Consider the following 19,964-nt stretch of genomic DNA (forward strand, 5'->3'; position numbering starts at 1 on the left):
CAAGTGAACTGCCATGGAAAGGCTGGTGGGGATGGACCATCCTAATCCCTACGGCAGTGCCATTCTGGGGATGAGAAGTGGTCCGACAGGCAATCAGAATGATTGCTACTGTCGGACCCCTGGCGGGCGGGCTTTCCGCCCGCCAGCACACCGTCCGCCATCAAACTCTGGTGGGCAGGAAATGGCCTCACAATGGCGGTGAACCTGCCACCGACAGCCTGTCTGTGGCGGGTTCACTGCCATCGTAATGACCACCTTAATTGTTTAAATTAGTGAGCTTTTTATATGGTTGATTTAATTGTTTGATTTTGTTGGTTAAAGTTGTTTATAGTTTGATTTAATAGCTCAGTTTAGTTTTAGTTAGAATGTTCTTATTATTTCGGTTATTCTATGGAAAACCACTAATTTAAGTTTTATTTTTGATGTATGCTATATAGTTTTGAATATAAATGTGTGTGTGTGTATATATAATATTTAGTTTTCTGTTTAAATGTAGTTAATGCCGATTTTTGGGGGGATTGTACTGTTATTATTTTAGTGATACTATTTGTTGGGGTGCATAGTAAAGATTTTGTTGATGTAATATAGTTTTATTTAATTTAAATATGTGTATAAAATATTTTGGATTTATTAGAATTCATGTTATGTAAAAAGTGTTTATTTATGATTATTTAATTATTTTGGTGAGAATATTGTAGTTGATATTGCGTGAATTGATATTTTTGACATAATATATTTTTATTTAAAGGGAACAGTATTTTCATTTGCAATATTTTTATTGTTGATATAGGAAAGAAACACTATTTTTAACAACAATATTTGTGTTCTCGATACTTGTGGCTTTACTAGTTAAGTATAGGAAGTCGATATTTTTACTATTGATATTTAATTTACAATATCTTTGTGTTTCGATATTGTATGCATCAATATTATGTCAGTAATCCGCTGACTAAACTGCATAAGTGGCAGATCTCAAAGATAGGTTTTGCGCAAAAACACCCTTTTCGAGGCACTTTCCACCTTTTTATCTGTGGCATCCATACGAGCGTAGTCTTCAGGTTTAAGAAAGGTATGTCCAATGACTGTTGCCAAAATAGAATTTATCTTCACAGAACAAGGTGAGGACCCATTGGATTCTTCCAGCATATAGAGCTTTTGCAAAAACTGAAGAACAGGCACACAATCCGATGTCTTCCATTCCCTAAAAACCAGATCTCACAATTTTGCATAAAATGGCATGGAAATAACAGGCAGCTAAGCATATTGATGGAACAGAACATCCTCATTATCTTGTCCTGGAAAAAGCTCAAAGCACAAATTATGTCAAATATGCCCCCAAAATTTCAGGAACTTCTTCTCTGTATATATATTTCCCTGAAAAAGTCAAGGGCAATTCCTCCTCTGAAGTAGAGGAATCCTATGTCTTTCTTTTAATGATTTTGTTTCTCTCTCTCCTTGAGAGCATTAGCCACTGCAGCATTAATCATTGACTTCAATTCCACCATAGTCATTAGCGCTAGTTCATCTAGAGTGAGCTGAGGCAATTCAAAAGATCAGATTACTTTAGCCGGAATTAACCCTTCATCATCGGAAGAAGAGGTAAACTTCCTCTTACACGCATGGGTCTCTGACATAACGACCACACACACTTGCAGCCCAAACAAGTATCTGAACACCTTAAATAAACAAGCCGTTCCTAGACACAAAAGGTTTTGGCTCCTCTGGGTGACCTACCAACTTATCCCCCAACAGTGACAGGACTTGTGACTGTTGCTTCTCTTCGGCATTCTGTGATACCCTTGAACCTGGAAAAATGGCCCTAGCTATGAGCCAGCTGGACCATTTCGGAGTTGCAGAATGAGGAATGCCAGCAACTGCCCTGCTGTGCCTCAGTGAAACAATCCTCGACTTGACAAACTAGGTAAACACAACCAGAAAAATGCCCTGCAACTCCTGTCTCTCTTGCACTAAGGAAATACTTAATGATAATATTCTTTATGCACACAGGCAAAAATGTCTTCATTACGGAGACAGAAAAGAACAGGAGGATTGTTGGGGGGGTAAGGGTTCTTTTCTTTTTAACAACTGGCTGCCTAAGAAGGCAGGACTGTGTAGTAATGTGGGTGGGCTTCATGGCATGTATGTACCAACGTGGTTAGAATCCTCACTTATGACGGTCCTGTAGAATGCATCTACTGTGTAGTGAGTCTACTCTCACCATTTGAGCTGAGACTGGCGAGAGAAAGATCACAGTTTAATAGTGCCTCCCTGCCTGCTTTCTAAAGGCCCCCAAGCCGTCTTCTGCTTGTCTGCTCTTTGTGACGTGCTGGGTAAGCCTGCCCACTATGACACACATCAATGGTCCTTTGTGTTGGAGGAGTTGCTTTGACAAGCCTAGCATTCAACTGCTTCAGCAAAGTTCTCAGCCTGCACAGTGGTCTTTGTTATCAGCACGCACAACACACTGCTCACCTTCTGCAATTGACTTCCTCCTGTTGAGTGCAGTATCGGTCTGCTTATGACACGATACATTATAACCTTGGCAGTGACCTCCTTGTTGATGTAAAAGGAAGGGATATTATTTTGTTTTGTTTTTCTTCTCAAACACAAGTGCAGTTTCAAGTTTATTTATTCTGTTTGGGAAAATAGGATTTTTTGTATTTTGGGGGACAACAGGTCTTATAGTCTTACTCCAAGATGACTTCTTCATCCTTAGTAATACCCCCTCTTTCTCCAGCATCATGGTCAACCATCTACACATTGGGAGGAACGGATAGATTTGTTTGAGAATTATCTAATTGTACTTGATGGTCATGTGTTCTCAGCAGAAAGTAAGAGAGCTTTGTAGTTGGGGACAATAGGCAAAGAAGGGCATCATGTGTTCAAATATCTTCTGGAAGTGAATGACAATGATGGACAAGTGGTTCAAGATGTTTACAGGGAGACAAAAATGTGCTTAGGGCATAGATTTGCGAAGCAGGAGAACATTGTAATGTCAACATTTAAGTTCTATACATGGCCGCAAAAAAACAAAGAATCGTTAGAGGTTTTTGTTTCAGAGCAACATGCATGAGTTGTCCGTTAAATGCAAGTTCGGAGCAATGACAGAAGAACTCATTAGGGACAGCTCAAAGTCCAATGCAAAAGCAGGAAGACGCAAGAGTGGCTCTGGGCTGCTAAAAATCCATCATTTGTAGATGCTATTTCCATTGCAGAGATAGTGGAAGATTCCGAACAGTGTAGGAGGGAGTTAGAGAAAAAACATGTACATGACTCTGGTGCGGGGGGAACGTTTCTAAGAAAAAGAGTGATTCTCAAGACCAAGTAGGGGCAGTACATTTCTGGCAACAGACAGGGCAATAAGGCACAGAGAGGCTCCACATCTAAACCTTTCAGGAGGTGTGGTAGCACCCTTTACTCAAGTGACTCTAGGATGTGCTTTGTGGTGAGCAAAGACTGTAGAAAATACAGTTGTAAAGGGAAATGGGCCCGCATGTGCAAAGACAGTGGCAAGTCTTGTGTGGCCATTGTGGAGGAGTCAGCTTGGGAAGATGAGCACAGTGTCCAGGTATTGCTGGGGTGCCCTGGAACAAGCGAAGATGGGAGAAGATCCAGGCCAAAAGTTTCTTTCGATGTCTCTGGCAAAACTGTGGAACTAATGGTGGATTAAGGCTCATTATTTACCATTGTACCAAAAGGGATGTAGGAAAGGGAGTGGCCTCAAAGGTCACTCTCACCTAGAGATATCATTCCGAGGGGTTTTCAGGGTGAAACAAGAGAGGTATTAGGTTTTCTCATTGCCACAATTACATTTGAGGCGAGATGTGTTCAGAGGAAGGTGTATGTTGCTGAAGACAGTCTACCAATTTTTGGTTGGTGGCATCAATATGACCTTCCTATGGTGATAGATCCGCAGGCTACCAAACAAGTCATGGCTGTAGATGATGATGAGGTGGAAGAGATTCTTTGTGAGTTGAAAGACGTGTTCAAGGAGGAGTTGGGCTACATGAAGGGGAACATGCACAAGATTGTGTTGAAGAATGGGAGCATACCGGTAAAACATAAGTTGTGGAAAGTACCTGTGGTTGTGAGAGGACAGGTGAAGGAAATGTTGGGAGATATGATCAGAGATGGGGGTCATAGAATCGGTTGAGGCCACTAATTGGGTTTTCTCTGTTCTCTTCAAAAAGAGTGTCAGCAAACTGAGGTTTTGCGTAGACCTCCAGAGTCTTAATCAATATGTGGTCACTGACACTTTTCCCCTGCCCAATATTAGAGTTGCTCTTACTGTTTAAAGGAGGGAGGTATTTCTCGAAGTATTACCATCCAAGTGGTACCACCAGATAAAGATGCATGAGAAGTCCAAATAGTTGACAGCATTTGTCACCATGGAGGGCACATTTCAGTTCAAGATGATTCCCTTCGGGATCTCCTTTGCTGCAAGCAGGTTCCAGTGTATGATGACTGAAGTTTTAAAGGGCCTGGACCAAGTCATTTTTTCCCAGGACAACATCCTGGTTTTTGGGGAGTCTAGGCCAGATCATAATGTTGCGCTGAGGGCTGTCTTAAGAAGGTTGTGCGAGTCAGGGCTTACCCTTAGGAAGAACAAGTGCAGGTTTTTGGTCATAGAAATTGAGTACTTAGGCCATACCATTTCGGGGGAGGGAGGTAAGCCCAAAGGGGATCTCCTCAAGGCAATTCGGGAAGCTCCAGTTCCACAGGAAAAGGATCAGTTGTACTCCTATATGGGGCTGATTAAATATTATTCTAAGTTTGTTGGCAACTCTGCAAATAAAACAGAAAATATGAGAAAGTTGTTGCAGAAGGGATGCATGTTCAAATGGGAAGCGGAACAACAAGAATCATTTGATGTGGTAAGAAAAGATGTGTGTGAGGCGGGCATCTTAGTTCCCTTTGATACTTGGAAGAAGTCTTTCTTGACTGTAGATGCCAGTGCTTGTGGAATAGGTGCTGTCCTGTCACAATTGCATAGAAGCGAAGAGAACTTTAGCCTTTCCTTCGCGCTCGCTGACTGATTGTAAACGTAATTACTCCCTTATCAAGCATGAAGCTTTGGCTGCAGCATGGAGTATTGAAAATTTCAGTACTTTCCTTTGGGGTTTGGATTTTTGTATCCATTCGGAAAACAAACCTTTGGTAAAGGTGTTGACTCCAGGTGGTACAGGCAAGTGGTCTGCCATGATGGCTTGGCTCGCCTCGAGATTGAAAGTGTACAGGTATAAGCATGAGCATTTTCCAGGGTGGAAGAATGTCCAAGCTAACTGTCTCTCTCAGTTGTCTCTACAATGCTCGGAGGTTGATAGCCAGGATATTTTGGCCAAAGAACAAGAGAGCTGTGGCATGTTTAACCGATGTTGAAGACTGTGTGTGTGAAGCCTTTACTGCTGCTAAGTGGTATTAGTGTATAGAGGAAGATCATGCTCTAGAGGGTGTGAAGAAATTTGTTTGGATGAATTGTCACTGTACAGTGAGCATGTAATTACTCAAAAACAGAACTGCTTGCTGCCTTAGGATTTGAAGAAGAGGATTATCAGTTTGGCATACGAGGGGCATCTGGGGCAAACTTTAACTAAAAAAAGGAAACGTGAGAATTTTTGGGGGCCGGGGATGGATGAACAAGTCACACAGTGGTTTGAACAGCGTGAGATCTGTAAGGGAAGTGAGAAGAGACTTAAGACAGATTCTCAGGTGGTACAGGGCCATATAGGTGACCCAGGGGAACCATTGAGCACTGATTGTTTGGATTTTATTGGACCAATGTGTGCACAGAGGAGAGAGGTCAAATTGCACTTATTTTGGTAGATGTGCATTCCAAGTGGCCAATTGTGAAGTTTGTTTCAGAAGTGACTACTAAAACCACCATCAAAACCTTACGCAAATTCTTTTTAGAGGAGGAATACCCCATCTCTTGATCACAGACAATGGGACACAACTAACCTCATATGAAATTAAGACATTTTTGGAAGTGAAGTGAAACACCATTGCATAGCCCATTACAACCCTCAAGCCAACAGAATGGTAGAGAAGGCCAACCAGGTTGGTCAAGGTTCCTATTTTGATGGCAAACCACTGTGGCAATGATGTGGAAGTGGTGGTAGATGCAATGAATTGATCTCATTGCACAATGGTAAACAGTGTAACCGACACCTTCATGTTTGACAGTATGAGAGAAAAAAGGCTGTTACCAAGTTGATACCTGCGTGGTTGATGGAAAAGGGCAACAAACCTAGTGTGGAAGACAGGGAGAAGATCATTAGGACTCCGGTCAGAGCTGGTGATTGGATGATGGTCAAACATGGTAATTTCTGGTGGGTTGTCCAAGTTTTGGGGGGGTTTCAAGGTCAAGGAGATACATGAGGATTATGTTGTATTGGAGAATGGTGATAAATGAAATCTTCAGAAAATAGTGCTGTACCACAAAGGAGACAGTGTCCTTGCCAAACGTGAACAAGGGATGTGTGGGGTCAGCAATTTTATGTTGGTGGATGTAGAAGAGATAATTGGGAAGTCCACTCAATCAATAAATAAAAACATCATTTGAATCTTTGTTGGATTCATAAAAGTACATGCAGTTTAAAAATGTATATTCACATTTATAAAAAAATATACAATAATCTTTAGTTAAGAACCTCATCAGTCCACATTGTTGAGTAGTCTCCCACTTAATCATGAAATACCTTATATCCAGAGCCATCCTTCATTCTGTTTCATAAACAAGTTGGTCTAAAAACTTTAAGGATTTCCTTCTTTTTTATGGCCCGAATTATAAAACCAACAACAGCACTACAGATTAGTTCATTTTCAAGGGCACATGTAAATTTCATTGTATCCTTATAAAAAAATAGTTTCTGTGAGATAAAAATTGGACGAAAATATTGTTTTCTAATATCTTTGTAAAACTTACAAAACAACATAAAATGCATTGTTGTTTGGTTGGCTTATCCCTCACATGGGCATTTATGTTCTATTTTATTTTTTGCCATTTAATCAGTTTGGGGAAAGCCACCAATTCATGGACTATACCCAGCCTCAATCAGTTCAAATAAAATCTATCCTGGGTGTTTGTAACTTTTACCAAATAATTTGGTAGGCCAAGTGACTTGGTCTTAGCCGCATATCTTAATACGCTACATTTTACTTCCTCTATCCCGGCCCTAACTTTGCTTACTCTCTCCAAATACATTTTCTTCACATCATTCTTACTAAATTGTAATATTTCTGTGGGGTTTTTTACAGATAAGTCTCTGTTAATGCTCTTTAATAGGCTGTCCGTATAAGCTAGCCAAGGTATCTTGTTTGTGTTCTCTCGAGCCAGACAGTCCATGATAACATCCCTAGTAAATTTAAACCTTCCTTGCGCCAAATTTTGTGCCAAGCACAAAGCGCTCTCGCTTGAATTAGATCAGCCACATATAGTGTGTCTAATTCTTTGTGCAGGATATATGTTGAAGTGGATCTTGTGGCGGCCAGCATATGGCATAGGAAGTAGTTTTCGCATGTTTGTAGTCCATTACAGTTGGCATTACCCCATACCAAGGAGCCGTAAGTAGCTACAGATAAACATTTGCTACTGTATATTTTTAACATGTCCCGAATGGTTTGCTGCCTAACTTGTTGCAAAATCTAAAAACTGCCTCTATAGTTCTCATCAGTTTGAGTCTGGTCTGGTCTAGATGTGGCGTGCAGTTGCAATTAGTGGTGAATAAAACACCCAAGTAAGAGAAATATTTAACTTCAGTTAACTTATGTTTCCTGACGTAATGGGTCTTTTTCTTAGCCCTACCTTTGCCACATGTCATCACAAACGTCTTGGTGAGATTTAATTTTAAGTCCCTCTGCTCCATGTATGAATCAAACACTTCAATCAGCTTTTGCAGTCCATTTGCAGTTCTCGAAATTAGGACTGCATCATCTGCATACAGGAGCAGAGGGGTTGATCTCGCACCTATATTTGGGGCATCTGTGTTGAGGTTCTGAAGGGTTTTATCGACTTCATTTATATATAATGAAAATAAAAGTGGGGCAAGGACACACCCTTGTCGTATTCCCCTCAATACTTTAAAATTTGTGATGCATTCCCCTCCCCTTCCATATCTTACTCTAGATGTCCGCCTTGAGTATAGTTGTGAGAGAAATTATATAATATCGGCAGGGGCGCCGATCTCCATCATGATCTCCCATAATTTGACATGATTTACGCAGTCAAATGGAGAACTCAAATCTGCAAAGCATAGATGGATATTTTCTTCCTTTGCCATAGTGAATTTATTTATAATTAATTGTAAGTTTAGGTATTGCTCTACCGTCCCCATATCCCCCCTGAAGCCATACTGAATTTCAGTCAAGATGTTATTATCCTTTACCCAGTTCTCCAATCTTTCCAATACTATACACCCCATAATTTTAACAGATGAGTCCAAAATGGATATGGGGCGGTAGCATCTTGCATCACATTGGTTCCCCTTTTTCAAAATTGGGACGATAACACTATCTATCCAGGTCTTTGGAACGTGGCAGTTAGCAGCTGCATTACAGACCTGGGTTAAAATGGGTGCCCACAGCTCTAAATATTTTTTATATGCATCAGCTGGGACCCCATCGGGTCCAGGGGCCTTTCCCTGCTTCATCCTATTTATTGCCATGGTGACCTCCTCCAATCTAATTTGTCCAAGAGGTGTCACGGCAATAGGGGAGGGTTGTTCCATCTTGTTATTAGGTACATTAAAAATTCCACTAAAATGGGTAAGCCAATCCTTTGGAGCAATGACTGTTTCGACAATAGGATCTTGATCGTCTTTCCACAGAGGTGAATTTATCACCTTCCAAAATAAGGTGGAATCACTGGTCTCTGCTGCTTTATTCAGCTTTGCCATGACCTCCACTTGTACCTCCCTCTTCCTGTTTTTTAGCTCTTGTTTAAATAGAAGTCGAAGCTGCTTAGTTTCATCCCTATCTTGTGGTATTTTATATAGGGCTTTAACCAAGTTCTGTTTTGCCTGTGTACAATCATGGTTAAACCAACCATGTGCCTGTCTCTTTCTCAGTGTTACTTCCTTTCTTAAGTTATTAGATACTGTCCACTCATGGTGTGAGATGAGCCGTAGAGAAAGGTGTAGGTGATGTGAGTGGGAGTAGGTAATTTGTGAGCAAATTTAGAAGATTAGGTGTGAGTGGTGAGTGTAATGTTGGTGGAGAAAGTGGAGTCAAACTTACTAGCCCAGCTGGTGGTTCGGATAGTGTTCCCGTGAGTACAGGAGATGTACGCCATGTCAGAAATAACTGGCCGCCATGTTACCAGGAGGACAATGTCCAAGTGTTTGATTCCAGCATGGGGCTTTAGCATCTCCTTGTGTTTCATGTTTTTCTGTTTATTGCAAGGCAGTACTGCTTCTTCAGTCCCTATCTTTTGATATGCACCTTTTGTTCTGGTGGTAAGTTTCCTTTTTCTTCAGTTTCTCTTGTTTTTGGTTTTAAGGGTAGCAGGGAAGGGGATGTGAATGTGGTTGGGCTTGATGGCATGTATGCACCAACGTGAGTAGAACCCTCACTTACAAGGGTTTTTAGAATGCATCTACTGTGTGGTTATTCTACTCTTGCCGGTTGAACTGTGCCTGGCATGAGGAGGATCACGGTTTATTTTGGCTTCTCAAATAAATTAATGAACTAGTTCAAGAGACTTTGCGTCTTCTTCACCAGAGACTGCCTCACCACGTAAGTAAGGAAAGTGAGGAGAACGTGGAGGTAATGCATAGAGAGAGAAGTATTCCATCACCAAGTAAAAGTAATTTCCCCATTTAAAATCAGAGGACTAAATGAGTGCTGTTGCTCCGCTTCATTTTGTGATATATTTTTCTTGCGGATGTGCAAACATGTAAGTGGACAGGAAGATACAACTATACATGCAGCATCTATTCATCCATCCTTATGCAGCATTCATTAGTTCCTATCTATGTGTTGTTTGTGTGTGGTCTTTTACAAGATCATTAGACTATTTGTCAATCCAATCGTCCATCCTGCTGTCACTCTCTTCATGGGTGCTTGTATATTTTGTCTGTGGCTGTAAGTGTGAGTGTGTGTGTGTCTCTTTGTGCATGGTTGTTTGTGTGCGAGTGCGTCAGTTGTCGTTTACATAGATTCCAATCTGAATATTGGTCTCTTAATATGGAATCATGCATGTCTGTTGGCCTGAATGCATGGGTGTCTATACCTTTGTGAGCTCTGTACATAAACGCCAGTTATTGTGCATGTTCGTCTCCTGCATGGCTGCTAGCATAAGTGTTTGGGTGCCCAAGAATCTCTTGGCACCCAGCAAAAGTGATTTAACGAAGGAGTGACCAAATAATGCAAGGGGATTGGTATCACATACCTTTCTCCACCTCAAATGCGATTTCTCCTACAGAGATGCTCAAGCGTTTGCCTACATATCACTAGCACAAACTATGCATCCATCCATCAGACCAGCACCAATTATGTATCCATCCACCTGTTGAGCATTAATCTGTCGATCCATACCTTTATCCTGTGGTGTTCTGTTATTTTGTATTACTATTAATATTGTAAACTTATTGTAGGCTCTGCTATTGCTTATTATATGGTATAGAATGTAGGGCACTCTGTTGGTGCTTGTACTAAGTGTTATGCTGCCATTAGAATGCTGTGGACAGTGGATTGGAACACTTTAATCAGTTGGTGCTGATCCTCTGGGCCTTTCGAATATGTATGCGGTTATCTTACTTCATTAAACTTCAAGGAAAACAACTTTGGCTGTCAACATCATCCACCTGTTGAGCATAATCTGTCAATCCGTACCTTTATCCTTTCCTTTGTACCATCAGCCGTTCCTGCCTGTATAACTGTTGTCTGTAACTGCATGTTTTGTGCTTTATGCATGCAAACCGTTCTGTTTATTTTGATCGATATGTGTCTTTTTGTATGTATGCTGACCTATGAGCACAGGCTGACGTAAGCCTTTAAGACTTTGTAAATGGATGCCTGGTGTCCGCTGTTCTGTGTACATGATTACCTCCATGCCTGTCGCTCTAGGTTGGCGGCTACCTGTATGCCCATTTGTATAAATGCCTGGACAGCTTCTGTCCGGGGTGCCCATATATCGCTTTGTAGGTGCACATCAGTAAACATGGGTATATAAACTGAATGGAAAAGCGCCTAGTGCTGCCTGTGCACAGGTGCCTGAACATTTTTTGGTATGTACGTACAGTTGCATACATGTTTGATTTTCTGAATCCTAGGTGCCAATGTAGTGTCTCTATGGCAAACAATTATTGTTTTTGTAAATGTTTGTATTCTGTGGATCGTGGTGCATTTTGTTTTCAAACTATCATAACGGCCAAAAAACAGAAAAGAACAAGCATTTGCAATGCAATAGGTCTCACCTTTACACAAGTTTAAGCTATTGGCATTGTAAATGACAATGCCTTTTATTCATGTTTCAAAAACCAAAAGATAAACATTTACAATGCCAATAGCTGAAACTCCCGTAAATGCGAGACCTGTTGCATTGCAAATGCTTGGGTTTTTTTTGCAGACAAAATTTTCCGCAGTTTAGACCGTGCAAAAATTTGCAGTGTGAGAGCTGTAAACTTTTCAGAACTCTGCAGTTTTGAAATGTAAATCCCATCCGTAGATATTTGAAGTGAGCGACAGTGGGTACAGATAGGTAAGAAAGGGGGTTCCTGAATGGTTGGGGTGGTTGAGATGCAACAATAAACCTTTACTGCTACAAAAACATGGCTTCTGCCCCTGATGAATGACCCGGTGACCTTGAACCTTCGAGACGGGGCCTAGGGCGGTACCACCTCCTCCGCAGGTGTGAGATAAAACTCTTTAACCCCCTGGCCGTGTCCACCACACCCCGACCGGCCCCTGTACCATTAATCTTCTACAATGTTCATGAATTCACCAACCTGTAGGTGTAGCCGCCCTGGGTGGGGGCTGCCCTGGCCTGCATTACTCATTCATCTATGGATCTACAGGTGTGCGTGCAGTGCACGACTGACCTGCTCCGCATTTCACTACTCATCAGTATTCAGTGGTCACCGCAGGGTTACTGTGCGAGTGAGTGACCGTGCACGGGCCGCTGAGGTCTGAGGCACTGATGCTAAACCCACTCAGTTGCATAATAAGTGATTTAAGAGTAGCAGCTAACTATAACTAACATAGCTGCAGGCAGCTCTGTGGGCCAGCTGAAGCGATGCACACCCCCTGCTCCAGGGAGTAATGTACTAGTTCCTTACTCCAGACCGTCTGGACTATTCACGTCACACATGTACACAGTGCTTGTGAGAGGGGCGAGAAAACCCTTGCACCCTTTGCAAAAGATGCACTACTTCAATCGTGAGAAGAAACGTCTGCAAAAAGAGACTTTACAAAAAAAATCCTAGCAACAGCGCGTTTTTATAGGGAGAGCTCTCTGGCGCCCACAAGAAAAGTCTTCTGTTCATGGAATCTCGAAATTTAAAAGAACTTTACCTCAGTGAAGTGCATCATTTTTAGGCTTCACAAGTGAAAGGTGACATGTTCGCTCCTTTCTCATGAGTGAGCACCCCCCGCCCACCTTCATCACAGGTAAAGGACTGACTAGCACACTACACCATTCATTCAGTCAACAATAATCAAACATCAAGCAAAAAGCTTCCTCGAACAGTCTAGTGGCTTCATGGCGCTACAAATAACATTGTTTATGATTGTCCAAACCATGGAAAGTCGTTTTATGCTCAACGTGGCACGACAGAAGTAGGAGTGAGACCAAGATGGGAATCTGGGACTAGCAGGCTGCAGGCAGTAGGCGCAGTAACCCACAGAGCTATCCTGCCGCAACATGCTTTAAAAAGTCTGTAAGGGTCATTGAGAGCTCTGAGAGGTGGAGGGACACTGAGCACAGAGTGAGGAGTGCCGGAGGGGTTCGAGATCTCGGTGGATGAGATGTGGATAAAGACAGTTCTGAAAGGAAGAGAGTGGAGGAGATATCTAGAACAGAGTGGGGGGGGAGATCACAGAGGAGTGGGTGGTGGAGGGGAGCGAGAGTGTCCGGGTAGAGAAGGGTAATAAAGAAATGAGCGAGGGTGGAGAGAGTGCTTGGTAACTTAGAGAGAGATCAACTCTAGGGACAAGGGAGAGCACAGAAGTAGGTTAAGAAGAGGGTGTCTCCAGAAAGAAGGGAAGTTGAGGAAAGTGGCTGGAGAGACCCAGAAAAAAGGAGGGTTAAGATTCAGAGCGCCCCCTGGTTGGTGATAGTAAGAATGTGGGTGGTGAAAGATGAAAACAAGGCACAAGAAGAGAACAAGCATTGGCCGCGCGGCAGTAAAATTAACGCCGCGCTGCCGTAAAAGCGAAAGTCATCGCGATCGCTGTGAAAGCGAAAGTGATCGCGATCGCGATGACGAGCTAAAGCATGAGTTTTCAAAGTGCTGCTGAAGGCTAGCGATTCGCGCGTGCACGCTCGCCTGCACGCAAGTGCTAGGCCAGCCAGCAGCACTTTGAAAACTCACCTCCAAAATGTCTCTCCGAGCCAGCGCATGTGCTGGGCTCAGCGAGACCTAAAAAGGCATATCTTTAAAATCTCCTCACATCTGGAAAGAAACTACCCCACATCTCTGCACTTTAATCTCACTACCATGCCTGCTGACCACATCAAATGCCCTTGCATTGTTCTCAATCAGCTTAATGTCAGGTAGGTAACTTTCAAAATATCCTTATTAGGTCCGCCGTTATCCTAGACCACCTGATTTTTCTAAAAACTCACTTATGAGGGCTTTCGGACAGCCGCTTTCAATAATTTGCCTGTTATTGAGTCATTCGCATTATTCTCCTGCCCTTTGCAGCATAAATAATGGGGCAATGGGTCAGCCAACGTCAGCAACTAGCTAATTTCAATGTGAATGACGGCATTATGCTTTCTACAAGGAGCACTTACATATACAATGTAAGTTCCCTTCAGTGGCAGGCATTACTATGGCAATATGTTATTTTCGAGATCAGTAAATATTTTGCTTTTAGCCAAAGATTTATTTTTTATTTTTTTAGAGTGGCGAGGACCCTGCCTCTTCCTCAACAATAAAGTTTTGCAAAACCCATGAAAACACAAAACAAGCTTTGACAAAGCCAAAGGGCTGACAGCGAAAGGCAAACCTACTGGTGTTGTGAATGCTCATGTTTACAGCATCCATCACAAAGTATGCTGCGACATGTAATTCTGTTTTGTTTCCATTTTGTGCATGAGCCTTAAAAAGTCAGCATATTCAGTGTCCTTACTCCTTAGGTGAAAAATCCGGACTTGCTGTAAATCGCCTTAATGACTTGGGACAAGTCAACAAATATGCTGTTGCAGTGAAAAGTGAATGTCTGATAGCATCATTTGTGCAGATGCTCACGAGGCAAGCTTCAAAGCCAGTCCCAAATCACACTGTAAAATTCGAAGATCCCGTCTGATTAGAGAAAAATCTATTCCTCGCCAGTTATGGAAAGTATAAATAAGACAGATTTTTAGATGACAGGTTTCTAGCACACCGGTTAAGACGTATGATAAACGGTACTTTAAAAAAAAAAAAAAAAACTCTTCCTATACATGCTCTCACCTAAATAAGCATAACAATGTGTAGTGCTACTATTTGCAATCAGAGCAATGTAATAAAGCCAGCCTTTGCAAATTTAAGTAAAAATGCATCTTGAACATTCTCGTACAACTCATCCCTTTCAGGAATGGCTCTACTACACAAGGCAGCGTGCGATAAAGGGTAAAGATAAAAAAGTTGAACGACCGCGGTATAATGAAAAGTGCGTACCTTTAATCTACAAAGCGTGGAGACAATAGTGGTTTTCTATACAAATTGAATTCCAAAGGAGCTGTGAATAACCAAGAATCTCTGAAGCACAGCAAGTTTTACGATAGTTTATAGCACTGCCGCTGCCATGCCAGAGTCCTCGGCTGCCTGTTAGCACTACCGGCAGGCCGTGCTTACCCGAGTTCTTTCTTGTCGTCGGGACTCGGACCCGTGCTAGTCCTGTCTGGGACTACGAGGCGTGAGCCTGCTGTCAGTCGGCGAGGGCCTCACCGCCGGACTTGGAGCTCCAGTGCCCTGAGCCAGGTCTCAGCCGTACACATAGAACAACCGTTGATGGTTTCCCTGGCGACAGGCTCGTCCATGACTCCGAGCTCGGGTGCGCGCGCCGGTCGCCGGGATACAGGTGAGACAAAAGAAGGAGGCGGTGTTAAAACGCCAAGCAAAGCTTAGAGAAGAGTGGCGAGCGTGTCTGTCTGTCAAATGAGGAGTGAGACACCCGGGTTGTCATGTTGCCGGCGTGGAAGCTGTAGTCTCACACTTTTTTCCTGTGCAGCAGCAATGTGTGGAAACTGAGAAATGTGGTATGTTTGTGCTTCACAGTAGCCCACTACTTGGGCTACTTTCCATCCACTTCAGGTTGTTTTTCAGCAAGGGTCCATTTGTAGGACTGAGTTTAAACTGTCCGGGTTTTTAAGTTCTGCGGTCAGTCATTGTCAGAATTAGATTATTAATTTCGAAGCCAGGGCACCCCAGCTGTAATGACAGTACTACTTTTTGTTGTAGATGAATTCATACATTTACTCATGTATAGACGCCAGATGCTCATCCAATGTTTGTGACTTCCCTGCGGCCACTGCTGATCCCAGAACTTTAAGCATTCTGAAATCCGAAGCAGCTGCTTATAGGCTTCTAATAAAGCAACATAGACACAACACATTTTCCACTGTTAACAACAAAAGTAAACTAATAAAAAACTTTACAATAAATATAAAACTGAATATAAAGAAAACTTTACTACACTTATACTATTAAAATATTCTCATATTCCTATACACCGCATTAAGATTACTATACCTTTGATGGAGCAAGGACTCGTAGAAAAGAGACATGCTCAGAAGCAATCCTCTCATTTAACTCTCTAACACGTTATTAATTATGAATTGTGTAAAATTAATGCGCACCACATAAACACATGAATTAGTGAAGCTTGCCTATGTGTTTGCTAATACTAATAACATGGGCGAAGGACTAAAATGGCTTCTAACGGGGAAATCTTTACTGCGCATGCGTCAACTACATCTACGTAATATGACGTACTAATGCTTGGAGGGAAAATTCTTGCGCATGAGAAGAAGACACTAAAATGGAGTCTTAAAGACTCGTGTGCATAGCACCTGCTTAGCTGAATAGAAAAACTCGTTATTTAACTAATGCTAATGCGGGGAAAATATTAATAAATAAAGGGGAATAGAGTAGAGATGGGTGGTATTCAGTGAAACCATTTATTTTTAAAGTAACATCTGTCTTTCTGACTTTATTATTAGTGCGCATTTGGGCCTCTCGAGTATGTTAGAAGTAAGCAGAGCCATGTAATTGAATCGTTCATCTGCGCATGCCTATTGAGAGTGAACCCGGAATGATGACTACAAACTTGAATACAAGCCAAGGCCGCAGAGTGCTCTGGTCTGGGAACTGAGCGGTGAAAAGTTCACTGGAATGAGAGAATATATGAAAGTTATCATAAATGTTGCAAATATAATGTGAATACGGGTGGGAATAAAGTTTGTGAATACAAATTAAGGGGATGGATCTATGAACAATGGACTGACTGAAAAAGGTGACATGTAAGCAGGATGTGATGATCATCCCCCCTTGCCTGACCAATTAGAGTTCGTATTTTTACGATATTGAAACTTTAGTGGGTAGTACATGAAGAGCAAAAAGTATAACTGAGGTAGTGTTAGTTAATTAGCAGAGCTTGTGATGCTGTCAGAGTGAGACATCGATGCTGAGATGCTTTGAACCGTGGGTGTTGTCGGAGTAGCGAGAGATGCTGATGAAGAACCTGAATGCAGAGCCCTCTATCCTAACTTAATTGGGTTAGAAAGAAGATCGCGGAAGAATCTCAAGGAGGAAGAGAGTGTCAGAGAGGGGTGCGACGCTATTGTCGGTCTTAGAGAGGCAACTATCCTGTCCTGAAGTCTTTGTCGCCTGAACTATCCCGGGGGACCCTTACCAGCCCTTTGGCCAGGGGATTGGTCTTCACACCATCCTTGGTAACTATAATTTCATGAATTTGCAGATGTTCTTTCTCTCTGTCCTCTACTTTCTGAGCATAAGTCATTGCAAGTTTGGAGTATATGTTGATGATTTAATTAATTGAATCTTCCCTCCTATGAGTGACGGTGACTGTACTGTATTTTTGAAGTGGTTCACATTCAATTAATTTATATAAAGACTTAAAACTTTCTCGAGTCTGTGGTATTTACTTCAAGTTATAGAAAAGTTTTAGAATTATGTTCATCATAACCATCAATTAGTTCAACTAATGGTCCATTGACTAGAGGAAAGTACTTTTTGATCAGTGAAAGGTTAGTTAGGAATGGTAATTAACTAATCTTGATTTTGTGATCTCCCACATAAACTGTGACTCCAGCGGTTTACTCAACTGTGTATGTGTGTTTATGGGCCCAGGTGAGTATATGGTAGTGGAGTATCTGTTGTTGTTATGCTGCTCGATCAGTTTTCTGGTAGCAAGGTATGTTTATTATTGACTAGTTTGGTGATGAGTATTGATTATTAAAAAAGAGATAGCGTCTTGTTTTATGTTGTCTGGAAAATTCCTGTGGGACTGAATCGCGGGTGGTGATAGAAGCCACACTGCAGTGAGGTTACTCGTCTGTTGGAATAGCACTGAGAAGCTACGCAGGCCTGGCAGTGTTAAATTAGGGACTCTTTTCGTTTAAAAGTTGAGTGTGAGTGGTAGCAAAAAGGGTTCGCTGGTGAAACTTTGGTCTTACACCACCTACTAAGGGTAACACTGAAGGAGTAACACGTTCTCTTAAGCTTGAATGAAGGGTAAACAGAGGTTTTTACTCACAGTAGAAGAGGAGCAATTCTGAGACTCCAGAATAAGTTGTAAACCTATCCTTTGTTTAGTGGAACAGGCAGAGCAGCAAATTTTTTTATGTTATTATTAACAAAGAATTCAATGAAAGGTATTAAGAAGTAAGTTACTCGTATTACCTTGTAAAGGGAGGGTCAGTCGCCGGAGTAGTGCTGACATCACAGAGAGCCGCGCTGGGATTGGTTGAAACAGCGGGCGTGAGACAGAAGCAGATTGTATAGGAGGGGTCAGTAGTAAGGAGTAGAACTGACGACATCGAAAAGGCCACGCTGGCATTGGTCAGACCACAAGCGTGAGCCTGAGTCTGATTGGGGGATTGAATAGAAGCTGCTTTAGGATTGGTCGACGAAAATTTGTATGTTTGATTCTGATTTGCCTGTTGGTGTGAGTCGCCCGGACAGAAAAGCTCGAGGATTTGCGGATTATTGTTTCTTACATCAAGTATCTAGAATGTATGGAGAGAGGAGAAAAATGTCATTAATAAAGAAAACTAAGAATTTCTTTCAGAAAGATAAGCCTGTGTTGACTAGAGAGGGAATTCCTATTCCGCCACCAAAGACGCCTGCTTCATTTATGATGATGGAAAGAGGATATCATACTTGTGTATGGTTAGAAAATTGGATATAATATACGAAAGGTGATGGTGTTCTAACTTTCCCTGAAAATGGTACATTTAATGGGAGAATTCTTCAGAATTTGAGGATGAGGATAAATGATTTACACCCAAGACATAGGTTAACTCAGTACGAGGCTTTAGCAGAATGGGAGACTGAGTCATATGAACGAGAGAAAAATCGAGATGGGAGATATAAAGGATTTTTTCCCCGGTATTTGCGTGAGTCACATGAAGGTCAGATGAAGCAATGGAGAAGCGCAATGGTATCAAAAGGTTTATACCCAGTGTTGATGGCTGAGGAACAGACAGGGAGCAAGTGTAAAGAGAAAACAAAACATATGGATATGACAGGATATGGTGAGTCAGATGATGAATTGTTGGAGGACATTTTAACTAAAAACCCTCCACCCCATCAAGAAGGACCCAGTAGAATCACCCCAGATGCACCAGTAATGGGAACACCCTTAATTCCACAAATTTTACATGATACATCAGTTAATAGGGTGCTTCAAGACAGAGAAAGAGAAGCGTTATTTAGAAATAGAGAGGAATTAATACAGAAAATAGGCCAATTGAGTTTAAACCCTGAAGCATTGACAGTACCACTGACTATAGGTCCTGTTATTCCATTATATGGAGATAAAATAAATTGCCCCAAACCCCAAGCTTGAACAACTCCTTTGAGTAATCCTAGAAAGGAGGTAGTAATATCTGATGATCAAGCCAGTGGGTGCGATTCAGTCATTTCATTAATGGACCTTCCGATAATGGAATCTGTAAGTGAAACCCCAAAAAGAGTTATACCCAGTAGTTCGAAAGAAAGAAAGTCTGTGATACCCTCAGGTACCAAAAGCACAACAACAGTAACTCCAGAATATTTCGAAAGATGGGCACAGGGGATAGAAAAACAAAGTTCACCTCCAAAGATTTTAGATATTTACAAATTGAAGGTAGAATTGGAAGAGATGATAGCTGGAAATGTGGGAATAGAAAGATTAAACCATTACAATGAAGAAGAGTTATTATTTATATGTAGGAGTATAACCATAACTGCGAGATTGTTTCATGAGAAATTAACAGAGCTTGCTGCAGAGATTGGAGTGGATATAGGGAGATCAAAAATATTACAGAAACCATATCGAGTGGAGTTTACGGATAAGGATTTGGAGAATATGAATGTGTCCGGTAAGAAACTACAGATTAAGGAGTTAATGAATATTTTGCAAAAATGGGGAGACATTGAGAAGTGGAGAACTAAGTGGACAAGAAATGAGGAGGAAGCTCAGGCAAAGGTAGCGTCATCTGCATTCTTGCTAAAAGAATCAGAAAAGGCGGAAAGACTGTTTCCTATGAGAGAGGTACCTGGTGGTGGATATGTTCATGCTCCATGGAGCCAACA

The 19,964-nt window shown here is 41.8% G+C and overlaps 1 protein-coding gene across 2 annotated transcripts in view; it reads right to left on the reverse strand.

Annotated features, from left to right (window-relative positions):
* ODAD2 (outer dynein arm docking complex subunit 2) overlaps positions 1 to 15,168 on the reverse strand; it is a 1,108,894-nt gene extending 1,093,726 nt beyond the window's left edge. The window contains exon 1 of one of the 2 annotated variants that reach the window (XM_085631770.1): positions 15,000 to 15,168. The gene's annotated coding sequence lies outside the window, so the exon portion shown is untranslated. Of the gene's footprint in view, positions 1 to 14,822 lie in introns of both variants that reach the window. The other variant, XM_085631771.1, reaches the window with a different exon arrangement.
* Between the last annotated feature and the right edge of the window lie 4,796 nt (positions 15,169 to 19,964).

Source organism: Triturus cristatus, chromosome 10, assembly GCF_964204655.1.
Source record: "Triturus cristatus chromosome 10, aTriCri1.1, whole genome shotgun sequence".
In the NCBI taxonomy this organism is placed as follows: Eukaryota; Metazoa; Chordata; class Amphibia; order Caudata; family Salamandridae; genus Triturus; species Triturus cristatus.